This window comes from Danio rerio, chromosome 18 (assembly GCF_049306965.1).
Source record: "Danio rerio strain Tuebingen ecotype United States chromosome 18, GRCz12tu, whole genome shotgun sequence".
Classification (NCBI taxonomy): Eukaryota; Metazoa; Chordata; class Actinopteri; order Cypriniformes; family Danionidae; genus Danio; species Danio rerio.
The window spans coordinates 39,194,417-39,214,438 of NC_133193.1; the positions used below are offsets into that span (position 1 = coordinate 39,194,417).

At 35.1% G+C, this 20,022-nt stretch overlaps 1 protein-coding gene across 3 annotated transcripts in view; it reads left to right on the forward strand.

Annotated features, from left to right (window-relative positions):
• LOC141378753 (uncharacterized) overlaps positions 1-20,022 on the forward strand; it is a 246,050-nt gene that overhangs the window by 108,525 nt on the left and 117,503 nt on the right. The gene's annotated exons all lie outside the window — the stretch shown is intronic.

Consider the following 20,022-nt stretch of genomic DNA (forward strand, 5'->3'; position numbering starts at 1 on the left):
ACCTCGTGAAAAAAATTTATTTGACGAAATGCCAGCATGGTGTGGCTAAATATCAACTTCAACATAAACAACCCTGGGAGTAAGTAAGTTTGTCACAATTATGTACACACTATTATTGTTTCAAACAGCTTTTTACAAAATTAATTCTAAACAAAATAATTCTGAAGCATTGTTAGAAGTGACACAGGTGGCAGCAAAGTAAACTGCATCCAGCAAATCATTGTGCTTAATTTTACATACATTGCGTAATGTACAATGATAAAACAATGCCTCAATGTACTCACAACATTTATCTTCATTAATTGAATAATAGATTATTTTTGCAGTGATAACAAATGCCATCTAAGCTTCTGAGAGATACATTTAGGGGGTTTTCACACCTGCATTATTTAGTTCGGTTGAATGGCACTACAGTTAATTTTCCCTCTTGGTGTGATTCATTTGAGCTGGTATGAATGTAGCAATCGCACTTGAATGCGCACCAAAAGCAGACCAAAAAAGTGTACCAAAACCTCCTTGAGAAGATGCTTTCAAACGAACCCTGGAGCAGTTCGTTTTTGTTGTGAGAACATGACCTGAACTGGAAAAACCAAAAAAAGGACTGCTCTTTTAAGGACTCCAGTAGTCCAATGTGCGGTCCCATCTTATGGAGTATGGAGGAAAAATATTTGTTAACAGCGCTTGATCAACTATCTTAAACAGAGAGAGAGAGAGGGATAAACATTACCGGATGGATAGTTGGTAATATTTCCGGAAGATGACTCTGTTGCAGTTTAGCTAAATTAATTTACGCCTCCTCCTGAAGTGACTTACCATGTGCCTTCGCTGTTTGCAATGCATTAAAACATTGTCCTCCAGCCACAGCTGCACTTCATCCTTGAAAATGATTAGTTTGTCTAAAGTGATGTATACAAACTATATAGTATATATGACCAGGGATACAATCGGGTCAGCGCAGTCATGCCTCCAAAGTAAAAAGCGACATTTTGTGTTTGCCGGTTTGTTCACTTGCAGAAGTTCCTTTTACATTTTCCCACACATTAATTCTGACCAATCAAAAAGCAGTTTAGGAAATACATTTAATAACATCTGGCCAATGAGGGATGTGGATTTTGTCACATGACTGCATTTTGGTTCTTTTTAACTGATTTGAACCAAAGCAGTCAGTGTGGTGTGAAAAGGACCCAAAACGGCAGAAAAATGCTACAATATATAATTTGTTGCCCTTGGTCCAGACCAAATGAACAAAACCACAGATGTGAAAACACCCTTAGATAAACATGTAAATCCTGGGACACAACTAGACATCATCAAAGTACTAGTTGTGACAAAAATCCCTGTGTGTTCTGTTTTAACCTTAAAATGGTTTTCAAAAAATGCAAAACTGCTTTTATTTTAGCTGAAATAAAACAAATAAGACTTTTTTTTTCTAGAAGAAAAAATCTTATCAGATACTGTGAAAATGTCCTTGCTCTGTTAAACAGCATTTGTGAAATATTTAAAAAAAGAAAAAGAGGGGGTTCTAATAATTCTGACTTCAACTGTACAAACCATTAACAGTGTTTTCATACCATTTTCACAGCACTTCTTGCTCACCACAACTCACAGAAATAGGTCTGATAACCCATATCATGTGCAAACATTTGAGATGTAACCAAATGACAGCTAGCTTTTTTTTGTTCCACCTTGACTTGCTTCATATGCTTGATTTTATGACTTGGTTTTATGGTTCTCATTCTTAGTTTAAAAGGATAGTTCACCCAAAAATGAAAATTTACTTCCCCTGAAATAGTTTATTTCTTCTGTTTAACACAAAAGAACCTGTAACCATTGTCTTCAATTGGAAAACAAAATACTGTAGAAGTTAATTGTTAAATATTCTCAGTTTTTTTTTTAACTATATAAATTTGACAATGTGAGACAACAGTGAGACTATAGAAAAATACCTAATTAATAATAATCTCTTATTTTCCAAAGCATCTACATTTTTTTCTTTTCTTTTCTTTTATTTTTTAAATCTTTTTAAATCTAAACTATAACTTTGGCATTACTAGCACCATACTATATTATGTGATCTACTAAAATATCAGAAAAAAAGTTTTGTTCCCAAAACTGATATCCATCTACTAATTAATAATATTTTCAACACTCAAAAAAATGGCAAAAATCAGAAATTTGAGCCATATAATATATATATATATATATATATATATATATATATATATATATATATATATATATATATATATATATATATATATATATATATATAAACATTATATGGCTCAAATTTCTGATTATTGTCATTTTTTTGAGTGTTGAAAATATTATACAAATATATATATATATATATATATATATATATATATATATATATATATATATATATATATATATATATATATATATATATATATATGCTTTCAATACATGTATTTAAAAAGTAGATAGATTCATTCATTCATTCATTTTCTTGTCGGCTTAGTCCCTTTATTAATCCGGGGTCGCCACAGCGGAATGAACCGCCAACTTATCCAGCAAGTTTTTAACGCAGCGAATGCCCTTCCAGCCGCAACCCATCTCTGGGAAACATTCACACACACATTCACACACACACACTCATACACTACAGACAATTTTGTCTACCCAATTCACCTGTAACGCATGTCTTTGGACTGTGGGGGAAACCGGAGCACCCGGAGGAAACCCACGCGAAGGCAGGGAGAACATGCAAACTCCATACAGAAACGCCAACTGAGCCGAGGTTCGAACCAGCGACCCAAGGACCTTCTTGCTGTGAGGCGACAGCACTACCTACTGCGCCACTGCCTCGACTGTAGATAGACTATTGTGTATCCATATTGTTGGTGGGTAATATGGATATGGATCCAAACAAAAATACAAATCATATGCAATGCATTGCAAAGGCACTCTTGTGACTCAACATGAATGCTATGCAAATCATTTTGGAGTTAAAAAAGGCAAATGCAAAAATGTAAATGGTACATGTTAAAATGTGCACCTTGTAAAGGAGAGGTTGCTATGAATATGAATCAGACTTACAATATCTGCCAAAAAACAAGTGAAGAAATCCAAACACCTGTCTTAAAAGGAACAAGAATATCTGGATCTGGGTGTTTTAGAGACATGGTGGTTGGCTACCCTAGCAACTACACAAAACACCCTAGCAACCAAGTACAGAACATCATAGAGAAATGAGGGTAGGCTATATTTAACTTAAGACAAAATAGCACCTCTCACGTTTTCTTCAAAAATGTAGCTCGTTTCTATATCTGTTCAAAGCCCTTACTGTATGTGACTCTTTTAAATGTCATTTTATTACAGCCTCTCCTCCCATCCTCCCTTGAGAACCAATTCTTCTCATTTTAAGGTAAGACGCTGTAAAGTGAACAGTTGTCATCATACTTCCCTAGTTGATTACCGGGTCCCACTTTATATTAAGTGGCCTTAACTAAAATGTACTTACACAAGAATTAATAGTTTGTTACAATGTACTTATTGTGTAAATACATGTATTTACTGTGTACTTATGCTTGATTAAATACATGTATGTAATTACATCTGTAATTAACTTTTGTAATTAAATTTGTAAATACACTGTTGACCATTCCTTACACCTTAACCCACCCTTAAACCTACCCATGCCACCAAACCTGTCCATAACCCAACTAATCCAACTACAAGTGTTCTCAAATACATTATAAACAAAGTACGTACATTGTATTTATTTTTTGTTGTAAGTACATAGTAGTTAAGGACACTTAATATAAAGTGGGACCTATTACAGTTAATTTTTTCCAAATTGCAATACTTCATTATCCAAAAGATGCATTTGTTTATTAAACATGCACTAATTTACATACATAGCTTGCACAAAAATCTGAAATTCTGAATATTGGATGTAGTCAGGTTCATAATACTTGTTTTATTATACACATTGTTTTATTATTATTACACATTATTACACATTAGTGCTTTTTTTAGAGGACTTTTAAAATCTCTTTTTATCGTAATTCATAAAATGGCAGAAAAAAATCCATACTTTTTGTTTTAGAATAAAATCTAAAGTCAAACAATGTATGAAAAAACCCATCTGTAAAAACCTTCAGAATATACAATCACCGGCCAAACTTTAAAAGGTACTCCTGTCCAACTGCTCGTTACCTCAAATTTCCAATCAGTCAATCACATGGCAACAACTCACTGCATTTAGGCATGTAGACATGGTCAAGAAGATCTGCAATCATCTCAGACTTGTTTCTTGAACATGACAATGTGTTCACTGTACTCAAATGGCCTCCACAGTCACCAGAATCCAATCTAATAGAGCCCCTTTGGGATGTGGTGAAACAGAAGATTGTATAGACTAAAATCTTTGAGCAATATTCTCAGTACCTTGATAAATTTACGCCATGAAGGATTAAGGGGCAGTTCATACCAAACATGCTTTTCCGATCTAAAAATGCGAGATGCACCACACTGCCTTTTTTTGTTGACGCGAAAAAAAAGAAGTGTGATGCACTTTTTTTGTCTCTAGACAAAAACTGAATCAGCTGTGTATGCTCACGAGTGCCGCTGTTGATATTGGTATCATTTTACTATTTAAAAATATTGTGATGTTCAAGATATATTAGTCATACAGCACAGAAAAACTCAAAACAGCAACCTCAAGGGCCCTATGGGTTGAGTAACAGAATGATATGCACACAAACTATCGACAACATACTGACAAACATAAAGGGAAATGACATCCTATAAATAGGAAAAGGAAAATGAGAGGTGGAGCGAATTAGCTCAAATGATTTGTGCCTCCATGACTGTGAATAAAAGCAGGTGAGTAAAGGTAATCTGTAACAGTGACAGTAACTTTGCATGCAGGGCGCTTAAGCAGCGTGCAAATCGCTCACAGCCATTGGTAAAATATAAAAAAAAACATGCCTTTCAATGCAAAATCCATGTTCCAAAAACGCGAGGCACAGCGCATTGCCTTTTTTGTTTATAATAAAATAAGAAGTACAGTGCGCTTTTTATGTCGCTATAGGCAACGACTGAATCAGCTGCCTATTGTGCACGAATGTTGCTGTTGATTTTAGGCTCGTTTGAGATTGCCAAAATCTGCACAGAACCGATCACCGGTGATCACTGCAAGATGCATGCCGTTTAGAAATGTCCGAGTTGCGTCTGCCTCGCTCTGATGTCACGCTGACGTGCGCCCATAAACTTTCGCGAAGGCGAGGCAGGTACCTCGGATTGAGCAGTCAGCAGCAGTTGCTCTCCAAACACTGCGCTCACCAAAAGCATGATGGGAAGCGACTAGCTGACGACACAGCTGAATGCTTATTGGATGAGCCTGACAAACTACACTTTATTCTCTATCTTGTTTTTACTAGTCTAAGCTTTATACTTGGCTTTGTTGTATACCTTTTTTGTATTTTCGTTGATAATTTTAAAAAGTCATAAAGAGCAGTACATATGGTTATTTATTCAGATTTACACGCAAAGAAAAATAAAACACACCTTTGTAAAAGCATAACGTGGCCTATCTAATATAACTAAATGTTACTAATAAATCATCAGGATGTGCATGTGCTGTGTTTTATTTCTCTCTGTTTGTTGTCATTTTTACTTTTTTGTATGTTTGTGTGGATTTTGTATTGTAATTTTTATGCAACGTTATTCCATGAAAGTCAATCCAATACATACATATATGCATAAATAAATAAATACATACATACATACATACAAAGGTTATCAGACTGCTTTGTCATTATGCCTCATCTTTGGGTGGTTCCATATGAGAAGTGAAAGAGGTGTTGTAAACAAAACACACACACACACACACACACACACACACACACACACACACACACACACACACACACACACACACACATGTATGAGAAGTCAAAAGTCATGTTTAATAGACCAAGAAAATTTTCACATTATTTTCTACAGTCTAATGGTTTTTATTCTGGAGAATGTCTTAGGCTGTTTATTTTAGTCTGGCTGGAGTAAAAGCAGATTATATGCCTAATAAGCATGTCAATATAATAAGCCCCTTAAGAATTTCTTTATGTCAAACAAACATTTGTCATGACTTGTTACTCAAAAGCATCTTGCTATAGCTACTTAATTTATAATGTAGCCAAATGAGATTTCTTGAAAGCTTTCTTGCTGTATAAGCTGTTTATTTTGTCATTCTTTTAACATTTGTTGAATATACAGATTTATATTTTAAATACACGCGTTTAAGTAATGAGCTGTTCATCTTCTGTGATTCTGACCTTCTTTTTTTGTAAAAACAGTGATATTTCAATTGCATCCACTCCCCCATTAAAAAATACTTTAGTAATTTATAGCAATAATAGTGTTTTTGAACCATATTATAAAACAGCCTATTTAAATTCTATAGTTGCTCTGGTATCACAACAACTATAAACATAACCCAATACTGAAAAAACATGTTCAAAAACGCTATAATATTTACTATAAATCACCATTGTATTTTTTCATGAGGTCATTCATCGGCAATAAAAAACGCGAACATGATCTCTGCCACCAGTGACGTTTCCAGGCGGCAAAACAGCGAGATTCGGGAAGTGTTTGACTTCTGATGTATTTTTTTAACCCTCCTCTTACTGCAGCCGCCTTCTCTCGTCTACACTGCAGTCAAGGCGAGGCGCACCTCAAATGAGCCTTTTTGTATAATTTTTAATATTTAAAAATATTGTGATATGATCGATTTGTGAGTCATAAAACACCAGATCAAAACAGCAACCACATCTCTCCTCTATCTTCAAAAGTATCCTTATATTTGTCTTGACAACACAAACACTGCTATCACCTCAACAAAAACACCACCTCTGCTTTCATTCGATTGGATGAAACAGACGCGACTGATGTAATGTGGTTTTTCTGCTCAGAGTTGACTTTTTTCAACTGTGAGCACTCAGGGTGCAACACCAAAAATGCAAGGCGCACTCGGCTCATAAGCACCACGCAAAACCAGGGTACCCCCGGGATCCTCCAAATAAAGTTCAAGGCTTTTTAAAGACCTTTTTAATAGTATTTCAAATGAAATTCAATGCCAACTTCGTACCCATTCTGACCGAAGCATGAGGGAAAATGTAAAATCTGTATAAATTTTGAACCCTAGAAAATAATTTTGTACAAGTGACTAATTGAATTAATTAAAACATTTTGTATAAAATGTCAGTTATATTTAATACATATGCAACAGCGTAACACACATTTGATTTTTAATAAACAAATAAATTTAAACTTGGTGTTGAACACTATAGCCTTCGCAGTTCTGCTGCCTTGGCTGTAATTTTTTTTTGCCCAGACTCTCAAGTCCTGTCAACTTCTGCTTGTGGCTTTTTCTCAATGAGTTTGCCTTAGAGTTGGTGTTGAGCCACAGTAAGATAGGATGTTCCTTGGCTGTGGTGGCAATGCTTCTAATGTAGAAATTCGAGGTGTGAACCTACACTGGTCTCACAGTTCGGTTCCATTACAATTATCATGCCATCAATTCGGTTCAATTCGATATCTCGGTGCATCACGGTCCAGAAGTATCGCTGTAACAGCCGAGAGGAGAGGAAAAGTCATGCCAACAGGTCAAATGGGCCACATGCAGAGAGAGAGAAATAGAGTTTACTTTCATTCTCTCAATCGCAGTGAAATAGGAGCTTCTGCTGTAAGTGTCTGTAAAAGACTGTCCAGAAAACACATACAGTGAAATTGAGCACAGTTTCTGCATTTTTAAGTAGTTGTAGCATTGTAAATACTTTCGCTCTCCTTCCTAGCCATAGTAGCCTAAGCTACGTCGACGCACTTTCTGCTATGAAGTGAAGCGTGAGATGCACACAACGTTACACTTTTTAATTAGCCTACATTAGTAACAGTAAATTTGTTATGGCATGAACTTTAATCCTAGGAAAGGCAAATATACTGTAAATAAATAAAATACGACTTTTTTCACAAAATCCAAGACTTTTTTATACTACATTCAAGGCTAATAAGGCCTTAATTTGAGATTATCAAATGTAAGACTTTTTCAATGATTTTAATACCCCGCGGATACTCTGAAAACGCTCGCGGCAAATAGTACATCATTCAAAAAAGGCACCTCTCAACACATAAAACGAGTTTGGTGTGTCCACCTAATAAAGTGGCCGCTGAGTGTAGATTTCAACAAAACTGAAAATTGGTGTTTGTATGATCTGCTTATGTGGAAATGTATGGCTCAGTGCAGGAAACAAATAAAATTCTTAAATGTGTTAATGTTTTTTAATAAATTTTCATACTGGATTGACACTTTCTGAAAAGCCAAAAAGCCCAAAATCTCAAAATTGAGAGGTGTATAAAAGAACTGTGTTTTTGTCTGCAGTTTGTCTCCTCTAGAACCACGTGGGAATTAAATTAAACATTCAGACATGCGGCCAATGGCATCAACACATGTACATTGAACAGATGGATGTCTGTGCAATCTGGAGCATGTGATCAAGTATGCATCATAGAGTCACCTCTAACTCTGGCCTGCCAAAGTCCTCTGTATTGTGTTGGAAACAGCTGATTTATATACTAATGAATAATGTATAGGCAAAGTCATTTAAGCTCGGAGTAATTAATCATTTAGAGGAGAGATCAACCGTTCTGTTTAACAGCCGATGGTATGAGAACACATGGGGATTTATGTCAGAAGTGCATTTGATTTTATGTCAATACATTAGCGCCAGTTTAATTGTAATAAGCGAATGATTTAACAAACTGGCCCTCCGATCAGACATTAACATGAATTATATACCTCCTGACACGTATTAAGGCAAGACACTGCAGGGAAAAGTACAGTTTTATCATTCACCTGTCCTTTTTTCTTTTTTTAGACTAAGGTGTACTCATTTGACCGCCTGTATCTGCACTGTAACAAAGGCTCGATTTACATTTAAAAACATGCAATAATATATGATCTACTGAAAAACAGTGTGATATAAGCTGTTTTATTAATTTAATATAAACAGCTAGTTTAATATGTTGAACTGCAAAATAAATGTTCTTTCATACAGTTTGGCCTACCTAAATTAGGCTAAACTACGGCAAGCAAAAAATATATATATTTCTCTTTCTCTTATATTCTCTTTCTTAATGGATTGCTGGTATGTTACATGAGTATGTTATAATTCATTGTTCATATGGGTAGAAATAACATTAAAAAAATAACATTAAGTACACATGCTTATTAAGTATTTAGTCCCTTTATTAATCTGGGGTCGCCACAGCGGAATGAACCGCCAACTTATCCAGCAAGTTTTTACGCAGCGGATGCCCTTCCAGCTGCAACCCATCTCTGGGAAACATCCACACATACACACACACACACACACACACACACACACACACACACACACACACTACGGACAATTTAGCCTACCCGATTCACCTGTACCGCATGTCTTTGGACTGTGGGGGAAACCGGAGTACCCGGAGGAAACCCACGCAAATGCAGGGAGAACATGCAAACTCCACACAGAAACACTAACTGAGCCGAGGATCAAACCAGCGACCCAGCGACCTTCTTGCTGTGAGGTGAACGTGCTACCCACTGCACCACTGCGTCGCCCACGTTTTTAAAGTATATGTCATTATGGACAGGGACAGGGGGGAAAGTGTGCATTTATATTAGCGAAAGATGAATACACAGCAATATCTTTTATAATATCAACACAACAGGATATTTACACATCCCATTCCTGCACTATATGAAATAATATTCATCAATGTGTACAATAAACCATCAACTGCTGCAACATTGCTATTTGTTTCATTGTTTTTTTCTTTTTTCTTTGCCTTCTTTTTCATTTGGTTTATTTATATGCCTTAAATATATCTGGCAAAGAGGAATCTTTATTAGGTGTTTTCAAGTAATAAGATCTATGGTAAATTATGTATATAAACAATATAAAACACTTCTATTTATTATATACAATTCTGTTTATAGAACATTAATATATTTAAAACAGCAAATTCAATAGATTAATTCAGTAACAAGCCAAACTGTGAAATTGTCAGAATAACTGATGTTACAGGAGATTGATGTGGACACAGGCTAAATTGGTTTTGTCTTCCTAATTATAATTTCATACCTATAAAAATAATAAATAACTGGTAGATAACAATCACCTGTTTATTTATTTATTTATTTTTTGTGTTTTTTTTTTTTTTTTTGGTTGTTGGTTGTTAGTTTGTTTGTAATGGCTAACGTTGAGCGTGTATCAGTAAACAAGATAAAGCCCACACTTTACTAAAAAAATTGTGATCCTACAGATCCTGTGGGTCAGAAAGTATAGTTTACTGCTGAACAAATCATTTTGTCAGGGTAAAATAACACAGAAGTTGAACATTGATACTTTACTCTCCTCCGGAAGTTCTGACGGTCCGCTTGAACTGTCAATCACAACTAAAAACATAATGGCATGCCCATAGCATTAAATTGCTGGCTAAAAACATACTCTTTACAAAAATGAACATCTGAACCCATATCAGTCTGATAACCAGTGCCTTAACTGACCAAACCCATCTTTCAGAAAATTTTATTACAAGTGTATTATTTATTTATTTTATTTGGCAAAATAGCACACACAACATTTATTTTGTAAGGTTTTTATTGTGATAAATTAGCAATCATCATATTTTAAAGTATATGTTATTATGGACAGCTATTGGACTCAAGTCTCATTCGTTAAGATGAAGGAGACATGGGTTTATGAATTATACATAGGCCCACCCGGAATCTGCGCGCGCAGAATTCCACAGATTTTCTGTTTATTTACTTGAGTAAATGTGTGTAAATCTATATTTATTCAGTTTGTTAAATAATTTCTGTAATATTATTGACTAATATGAAAATATTTGTATGATTTATGTACAATGCAGTTTATAAAGTATAATTTTCTGTCTTTTACTAGATATATTCTATGACAAACTTGCTTTATTTACCAAATAAAGTGAATCTAATTGTATTTGCATTTTAAGAGATATTACTTTTTATTTTACATATTATGGTTTTAGTTATGACACTCACAAAATAATTCTGCAGAAATCCGCAGACCTTTACCAAAATTCTGTGCATAAATAGCAAAAAACTTCAGCAGATTCCGTCTGGCCCTACTTATACTGCACCCAGCCCCCAGGGGGCGATCTAACAGCCGAGAGCTTCACTCAAAAGGCAGTGTGAGGCACACCTGGGGCCTGTTTCAGTAAGGAGGTTTAGCCAACTCAGAGTTTAAACTTGAACTCTGAGTTGATTTGCAGTAAGATTAAAAACTCAGCTTTTCGGTTTCAGAATAGCTGATCTGAGTTAAGTCAATCAACTTTGAGAAGACAAACTTAGAGTTAAGTGCACACACCGCGACTATAAAAGGGCATTATCAATGGAGCGCAGACATTACAAGTCACCATGGCAACATCTGACAAGAAGAGATCAGCATTTCTTTCTCCAGCTGAACTTGCTAAACCGAAAGTTAAACTGAAAGTTATAGCAAAATGAGGATATATTTAAAAAAGCAAGACCACTGCATTAGTGAAAGAGACAGTTAGCGTGGGAAAACAGCTCCTCATGTTAATGCATAATTTTACATCTAAAGTATTTAAATATTTAAGCATAAAAATAAGTAATGTGTGACGTTTATACAATTTTTACACACATTCCCAATTTTATACATGTTGATCAGTTTTTAATAGATTCAAAAGTGCACTTGTGTGTCTGTCTCCATTATTGATCAAGTGATATGACATTTAGAATGTAAGCAGTGCTAAAAAAATTTTTTACAGTGAATAATAATCCTATTAATTAAGTAACAGTACATGTCAAAGGTCAGTGAATTTAAGCTAATTATTTATTAAAAAAGGACAAGCCATTCTTATATCGTCACTTCCTGATTAACTTTGCCACATATCAACAATAAAAACAGAATTTACTGCGGTAGAAGAAGCTGCGTCAATCTTTTCTTTATTTAATAAATGACTTGCGCCTCAGAAGACAATGTTGACACACAATGCACACGTGGGGGCATTTGAAGCCATTAGACGCGGAGAACAGACACTCTTGACATGCTCCAGACACTCTGGAGGTAATTAATAATATACATTAATACTGAAACGATTAAGGTGTTTTAGAATGACCAAAACAACATTTAAGATGTTTTTACAGTTTGCTCAGCCTGCTGGTTTGTCTAGTCACAACCATTTTCATCATCACATGATCATCTTATAAAATCCTTTTTTTAATGCACATACTGCAATTTTTCAGTAAAAGTGTTTCCATCTCAGTTTATGTAGATCTTTCCTTTTCTAATAAAAGTTTATCCTAGTCATTTAAGCACAAATTTTTTTATGCGTATTTTCAAAAGTTATGTGCATCATGACGTTTATATCATTCTTTTTTTTTATGCGAATATCCAAAATGAGCATTAAATTAGGTGGTTGGAAACGTAAGGCTAAGGTAAGAAATACCGATTCGTCTTTAAAAAAGGGGATTAGACAGACAGAATCTTAGAGGTTAGAGAATAAAACCTGCTCCTGACCAGGTTGGGTTCATAGAGTAAGTTACTACGGTAACTTCTCTCAATTCCTGGTTAAAATACTCTGAGTTTTCACTTAACCTCCTTTCTGAAACGAGCCCCTGGTCTTTACATTTTTTTTTTATATGTTTCTAAGCCACGTCTGCCATGTGAATAACAAATGTGCTACGTGCGACACAACTGACTCCTAAAGGGAATGGGAGATAAGACTCTGATTGGTTTAATGCACTTTATGCTCAACACACGGCCAAAATTCATAAAGAGAATAAGAACAACACTTTAGACTTTGCGCTAGGGCGCAGACCGTATTTTTCTGTCTTTGAAAAGTTGATTCTGTGATGCGCTTTAGACCTTGCGCTTAGATTGTTAAAATAGAACCCTCTTTGTGCTGGTGCCAAGTCCTGTTGGAAAAGAAAATGGAAAATTTACTTTCATCAGAGAGCAAAACTTTGAAGCATTCAGCAATAGTCCAGTCTTTAGCCCAGGCGAGACGCTTCTGAAGCTGTCTGTGGCTTGACACAAGGAATGTGTTTTGCATACATCTGTGCATAATAGTTCTTGAAGCACTGACTCCAGCTGCAGTCCACTCTTTGTGAAACTCCCCCACATAGGTTTTGATTGGGTAATGTTTCACAATTCTCTCCAGGGTACGGTTATCCCTATTGCTTGTTCACTTTTCTACCACATCTTTTCCTTCCCTTAGCCTCTCTATTAATGTGCTTGGACAGAGCTCTGTGAACAGCCAGCCTCTTTTGCAATGACCTTTTTGTCTTACCCTTCTTGTGCTACAGTAGGTGGCAATGGTAAACTGTCAAATCAGCCGTCTTCCCCATGGTTGTGTAGCCTAGATCAGGGGTTTTCAAACTTTTTCAGCTGAGGGCCCCTTTGTGTAGGGCGAATTCTTTCGGGGACCCCCAAAAAATAAATATCACGCCACCCCCTCAAATTAACAACTGTACTTAATTTTTTAAAAATTGTATTATTCAATACATTTATATTATTATATATTATTCAATAAATTTATATTATTCACTATCTGGATTAATTTTTGTAATATGTTAGTTGAGTTGACATGGTTTCAGTGCTTCAATCTATTGATCAAATCTTGATGCGCAGTGTTCATTGTGGTCTTCTCTCACTGGATTCCATCAAGCCATATTTTGTGTTCGAGTCATCACGTTTACACAGTTTTTTATGCCATTTTTATGATTTTTCTGCCTATGCACAGCTAGACTCTTCTGTATTTACCCTTACAGCTGAGACTCTAAATTTATCTAAAGATTTAAAGCTTTAAAGTTTTAAAGAGTTTTGTCATTCATCAGCCTGTTAACAGTTAACATCTTGAAAAAAATGCATTAATATTCAGAGTATTAAAATTTGATCAGATATGTTGAGCTCCATTAAATACAAAGCACTAATACATTTTAATTTTTAATAATTAATTAGCCCTATAACATAACACAAATTGATACATTATAATTTTTATAGGCTATAGTGGTTTTATTCAGGGTGTATACAATTTAGTTTTTTTAAATCATCCAGTTATGAACCAATGTGAGTAAGAGGTCCACTGCAGAGCTCATCCAGCTGTCATTAGTGTAACAGGAGTGAAACTCTGAGCACTCGCTGATGTGATGACAGCTCCATTCATTGTTATTGCAGCACTTTTTGCTTTACAATTTTAATATGTTTGTTTGCCATGCTGCAAAGAGGACCGTCTGATATTTGTACAATGCAAAGTGTAAAGCCTGTCGCACTTTGGACGAGGTGCAATGTTGTGCCGTGTCTTTAAAATGCTATTTGTTCCCTACGAGTGAAGCCTGCGCAGAGAGGCGCGCACTCCGCAGCACCCAGCTGATCGCTTACTTAGGAACACAAGCCATATACAGGGAAGTGCTTCCAGCCTCCGAAAATGTTCTTATTGATCATGTATTTTAACTGAAATATTGTGAGTAAATAGACCTGAGCATTCATTTAGTTGTTTAGCGTAAAAGAGGTAAGCGTAAGTGAAAGGTAAACGCCGTCAGGTGCAGCAGACAAGCGCCAAAATCACAGGAAGTGCCCGGCCAGAAGCGCTTATTCAATAAAAGTCCCCGTGCACAGAGGCGAGCCACTGCGCTTCTTTTCCTGTTTCACGAAAGTGTCAACTGCATTTAAATGACATAAGCATAAAGCTTCATTTTTGCAGTACTTTTGAGCTCAAATTATTATAAAAAATATATTACCCTTCAGAATGATGCAGGACACAAAATTCAACCATGTGGGCCCATTGATTACCCCTTATCTAAAAATTTTTGCGGCCCCCAGTTTGAAAACCCCTGGCCTAGATAACTAGACTGAGAGACCATTTAAAGGCATTTGCAGGTGTTTTGAGTAAATTAGCTAATTAGAGTGTGGTAACAGGTGTCTTCTGTAACAAACAATTTCACCATATTCTAATTTTCTGAGATACTGAATTTCGGGTTTTCATTAGTTAAAAGAAATAAATGCTTAAAATGTATCAGTCTGTGGAATGAATGTATATATTACACAAGTTTCACTTCTTAAATAGAATTCATGAAATAAATCTTTTAAGAGGTTTTAAAGATATGACCAGCACCTGTATATTAAGTTATTTGAACCTTTATATTGTGGTGTGCTGTGTATGTTTGTAATGAGGCAACAAACTCATGTAGACTGTTGATTGTGTGAGTGTTTAGTCATGTTTATGCATCTCGTCATATCACTCAGCTCTTGCAATCATTTTTAAAATGTATTTTAAAGAAACAGTTTTAATGTATTTAAAAAAAAACAGTTTATTCTATATTTAGTCTATATTAGTCTATATTTATTTTAAATCACAACTCAGGAGTGAAATAGGCTACTCTGGTGGCTTAAGGATAGCTCACTCCTTCTCGCTCAAACAAACCTCCCCACCACTTCAGTTAACAATAACAACTATTTATATATTTATAGTTACAGTATAACTATTTATCTATTTTATTTAATTTTTACCCTATTCACCGGCAGTTTCTTGACTTAGATGCAAAAGGTATCTGTTTGTTATTCCATTGGATGCAAAATGTTCAGGTCCTGCAGGATTGATGCCATCTGGATGAATATGTAGAGACAGAGCATACAAACCCCCTGTTAAAGTGATGGCTCAGGCAAACAGTGAGAGAACATTCAGAGCCGTTAGAGTAATATGATGGCGAGACATTTTAAATAAACATTAGTTTGTGGTGTACCACCCGCTGACAGCATGAGAGCATAAGACAAGTCAGTGTTTGTGCTGCTTCGCCCAGAAGACGAGAGATTATTCAAGTGTGACACAGAGGATGATTGTCAACAGGCGCTGAGGTCAGTCAGCTGGAGAGAGCCAACTAGAAAGCACTTAGAATACAAACAAAATGTACGAATAAGACAAATTTGAATTCAGTTGGCCATGCTCCACGGGATGATGAATATAAAACAAGAATGACAGGGGAAGAGATTAAATGCAATTAGAAGAAGAACAGCAAATTGTTTTGTTTTAAAACATAAAATGGTGTAAAAACAATCGCAGCTGAATTATATGAGGAGATGCAAAGAAACTTGAAACAAACATCAAATTCTGACTATTATTTTTGTAATGTTTTCTATTTTTTTCTAGCTATAATTTGCACAAAACTTAAATATGTTTGCATATATTTAAAAAAGTTCCATGAATGTATTTAATTATTTACATTAGTAAAGTATTTAGGAAATTAGCGATATTGTAAAATTATAATTAAATTAGCTTAAATTAAAATAATTAAAAAATACAGCACCTTACGGCACACAATGTATACATAGTTTGACATTTACACTATATTCTGTTTAATGGTGAGAACATTTTTTCAAAACATTTTTAAACATAGTTTTAACTTATTTCTAATAACTGATTTTATTTTTACCATGATGACAGTAAATAATATTATACTATATATTTTTCAAGACCCTTCTATACAGCTTAAAGTGACATTTAAAGTTAACTAGGCAGGTTAGGGTAATTAGGCAAGTTATTCTATAACGATGGTTTGTTCTGTAGACTATAAAAAAATATATTAAAGGGGCTAATAGTGTTGACCTTAAAAGGCTTTAAAAAAATTAAAAACTGCTTTTATTCTAGTGGCAACCCCTGATTGATAAAGGGACTAAGCCAAAAAGAAAATGAAATAGTGAATATATATACAACTCTGTCTTGTTCTTAAATCAGAGTGGCTGATAGCCGTGTGATATTCTGCAATTACAGCACTCGTACAAACTCTTTACCCTTGTGTATTGCTCAGTTGTAGTGTTTGCTTTGCTTTGGCTTTTTTGGGGTTAATTATTGTGATCTCCCACTTAAAACAGAAATACTCTGTAGACTGATGGCATTTCATGTTGCTCTGCTCTATAATGTTTAAAAAATGTGAGCAAAATCACCTGTTTTGTCATCACTTTAGTTTTACGCTAGAGAATCATTCAACACTTGCTCTAAAGTGATGTTGGTGAATTAGCAAAGGTTTCTGCTGCTCTGACATCAGCTGGAGATGTGAGTAAATGGTGAAACAATGTAGTTCCTTAAACAAAAGGATATTTAGACTCACCTTGTTTGATTTTCATGATTAGACCGTCAATCTTTTCTACTGTATAAATGCAATATCACACTCATAGCAGTGTGATATGGCTGATGTGACACTAAAGTGGGGCGCACACCGGATGCACTGCACTGCGGTGCGACATTGCATGCACATGACAAAGTTGGAAGTACCGCACACCAAACGCGCACATTCTAATGTTAATTAATGTGAAAATATATTTAGATGGTGCTCTGTGGCACGGCAAAAATAACAGTGTCCTGAGTTGTAGCTGGGTGCCGCAGACAGTCGCAGACTTGCGGCGCCGGTGTGAGTACCCTGTAAGAAATCTGTGTTTAGAATTGTAAAGTGCATGGCGGTGCATGACCATCTCTTTCCCCAGTCTTTCTGCATAATCATTTGTTTTTATTTTTCAATGCTATAAAAGTAAGAACATTTTGTGCAGTGAATTAGTCTGTTTCTTTATCAATTTTAATGAATTTTGTATTTTTTTCATTCAGTGATTACTTCTGATTTACCTTTAATTTAATAATTGTCATTTTTATTAAATACTTTAAATCTTTTTTTTTTCTAAATTTTTGTTTTTCGTTAAATTAATTTACTTAAATTTATTAAATGAATTGTACTTTTAAAAGTTTATTTCGTTTCAATTTAAATAGAGCATAGTGTAGTGTCTTAGGTATACTTTCTTAAATTAATGTTGAATGAATGAATCTGAACTTGCACAGAAATTGGAATCGGAATGATATACAACCATTTTCTAAAATATATTATTCTGTGACATTTACCAAGCCACCAGGATGACCTTAAATTTAATAGTTTGCCTTTCATTATTAAATGCTATTTTAAACTTGGACCTTTCATTGTTTTGTATTATGGCTTTACCAGCTTCAAACAGTAATAATCTGTCTTGCTGTTATAAACTTTCCCTGATATGCTTTTTTTTTTCTTTTTTTTTCAAACTGAGAACTGACAGATGCACTAACAATCTCAGAGGGAGGAGGTGATGATGTTAGTGGAAAAGATGAAAAGCTACTGAAGCATGCGCTCAGATCCAGCAGTTGCATGTTACATTCAGCTGAAGGGCGTTATGCAGTATTTTGAGGGTGACACTGTCATGGCTTTCAAACCTTCCCAGTGTGAGTCAGAATCTGTGGGCACTGAGGCTGTTGAGCTTCAGCCATAAACGTCACAGTAAATCATTTGTGAAAAATAAAAGTCAAGCTTGAGCAAAGTAAAATAAAAAAGAATGTTTGTTTTCCGAACATCTGAAATGAAATGCTTTAAACATTACACTGAGTGACTTGCAGTTTTGTTTGCATTTTCCTTGGACACATTTCTCAATACTTGGGTCACTTTTTTCAAAACTCTTCACACAGTGAGAACAACAGCAGTCTATGTGGGCTAAACCATGGACGATTTATCATTGCTCTGGCACAAAACTCAAGATCTTTCAAATGACATCTTTCTTTTCTTAGATTCTGTACAAACTTCTCCAAAACCCAATGTACCTTTAGGCCAGTTTATATGTTTACTCTTTTTCTAAACTGCTGTATATTTATTCATGTATTCTTTTGTATTTTACTTTGTTTGTTTAGTAGGTCATTGCTTTGTTAGTGAATATGTTATATGCATCATTTGCTAGTGTTGTGGGGGGAAAAAATGTGTTTAATGACTGAATTTGGTCATCATTTAGATACAAATGTAAATTAGATTTAAATGTGGAATTAGATTCTGTGCAATGCTGAAATTGGTGAGATACAAAGAAATATCTGAGCATAGAAGTTATGGGACCTTACTAATAATGAATAATCCCAACCAATAATTTTTGCACACTCACAACTAAAGTCAGGTGTACATGATGCACATTCTGATGTTCAGAAGATCCTATGTCCGTGCACACATCAGGAGGGCAGGGTTCAATGCCATCTACTGGCCCAATTGGAACAGCGGTTCAATATTTTCACTGACCCCTCCAAAAAAAAAAAAAAAAAAGGAGAAGTTAATAGTTATTTCTTAGTCACATGTTTTAAATTTTGTGTCAAAATCTAGAATCTAAATAAAAAAAATAGAATCAAAATCTAGAATTTAAATATTTAAAAAATGTTAATAAATGTATAATGAGCAAATTGTTGCATTGTACCGATGTAAATGTCTGCTTCCAAGACATTCTTTTAGCCTCATAATTTAATGTTGCCATCATTTCGCTGTACTGGTTTTTACCAGTTTACAAAACAACGACATGCTCTCAACATCCAATCAAATAAGAGAAACCGAAAAGCAATATGGTGTTTACGATATCACAGAGAAGGTAGCATTTAAAGGCTTAAAAGCACAAACTGTTTCTCTATTCTTCGACTGTATTCATACGCAATTGACAAAGTCAAAGGCAAATTTTGTGACAAGGCAGAACAGATCGGGCCAGTAACAATCCTGTCTACTGTCCTGAGCTTTGATTTCACCGCATCTGTGATTTTTTCGTGAACGCGCAACGCTCATGCAGGCAGGCACCCGCGAATGGCGGATCTGCGTGAACAGATGCGCAGAAGTCCGAATCTACATTTGCTGACTGACAGTTTGAGCTACTTATCGGATTGTGGGAGATGTTGGTCGGACAAAATTTAATTGGATGAACATTACCCCGAAGATAAAAATACATATAAACACATTTAGATGATTTACTGTAATTAGTACTATTGGACCGTGGAGAGACTTTAAACCAGCACAACAAAAATAGTTTCTGAAGACAATTACCTACTAAACCTTTATTGTTCCTGCTTGACTGTGACCCTAATATTGATACGAGCTCTGAATATTTGCTCCACACACAGGTTCTTGTTTGA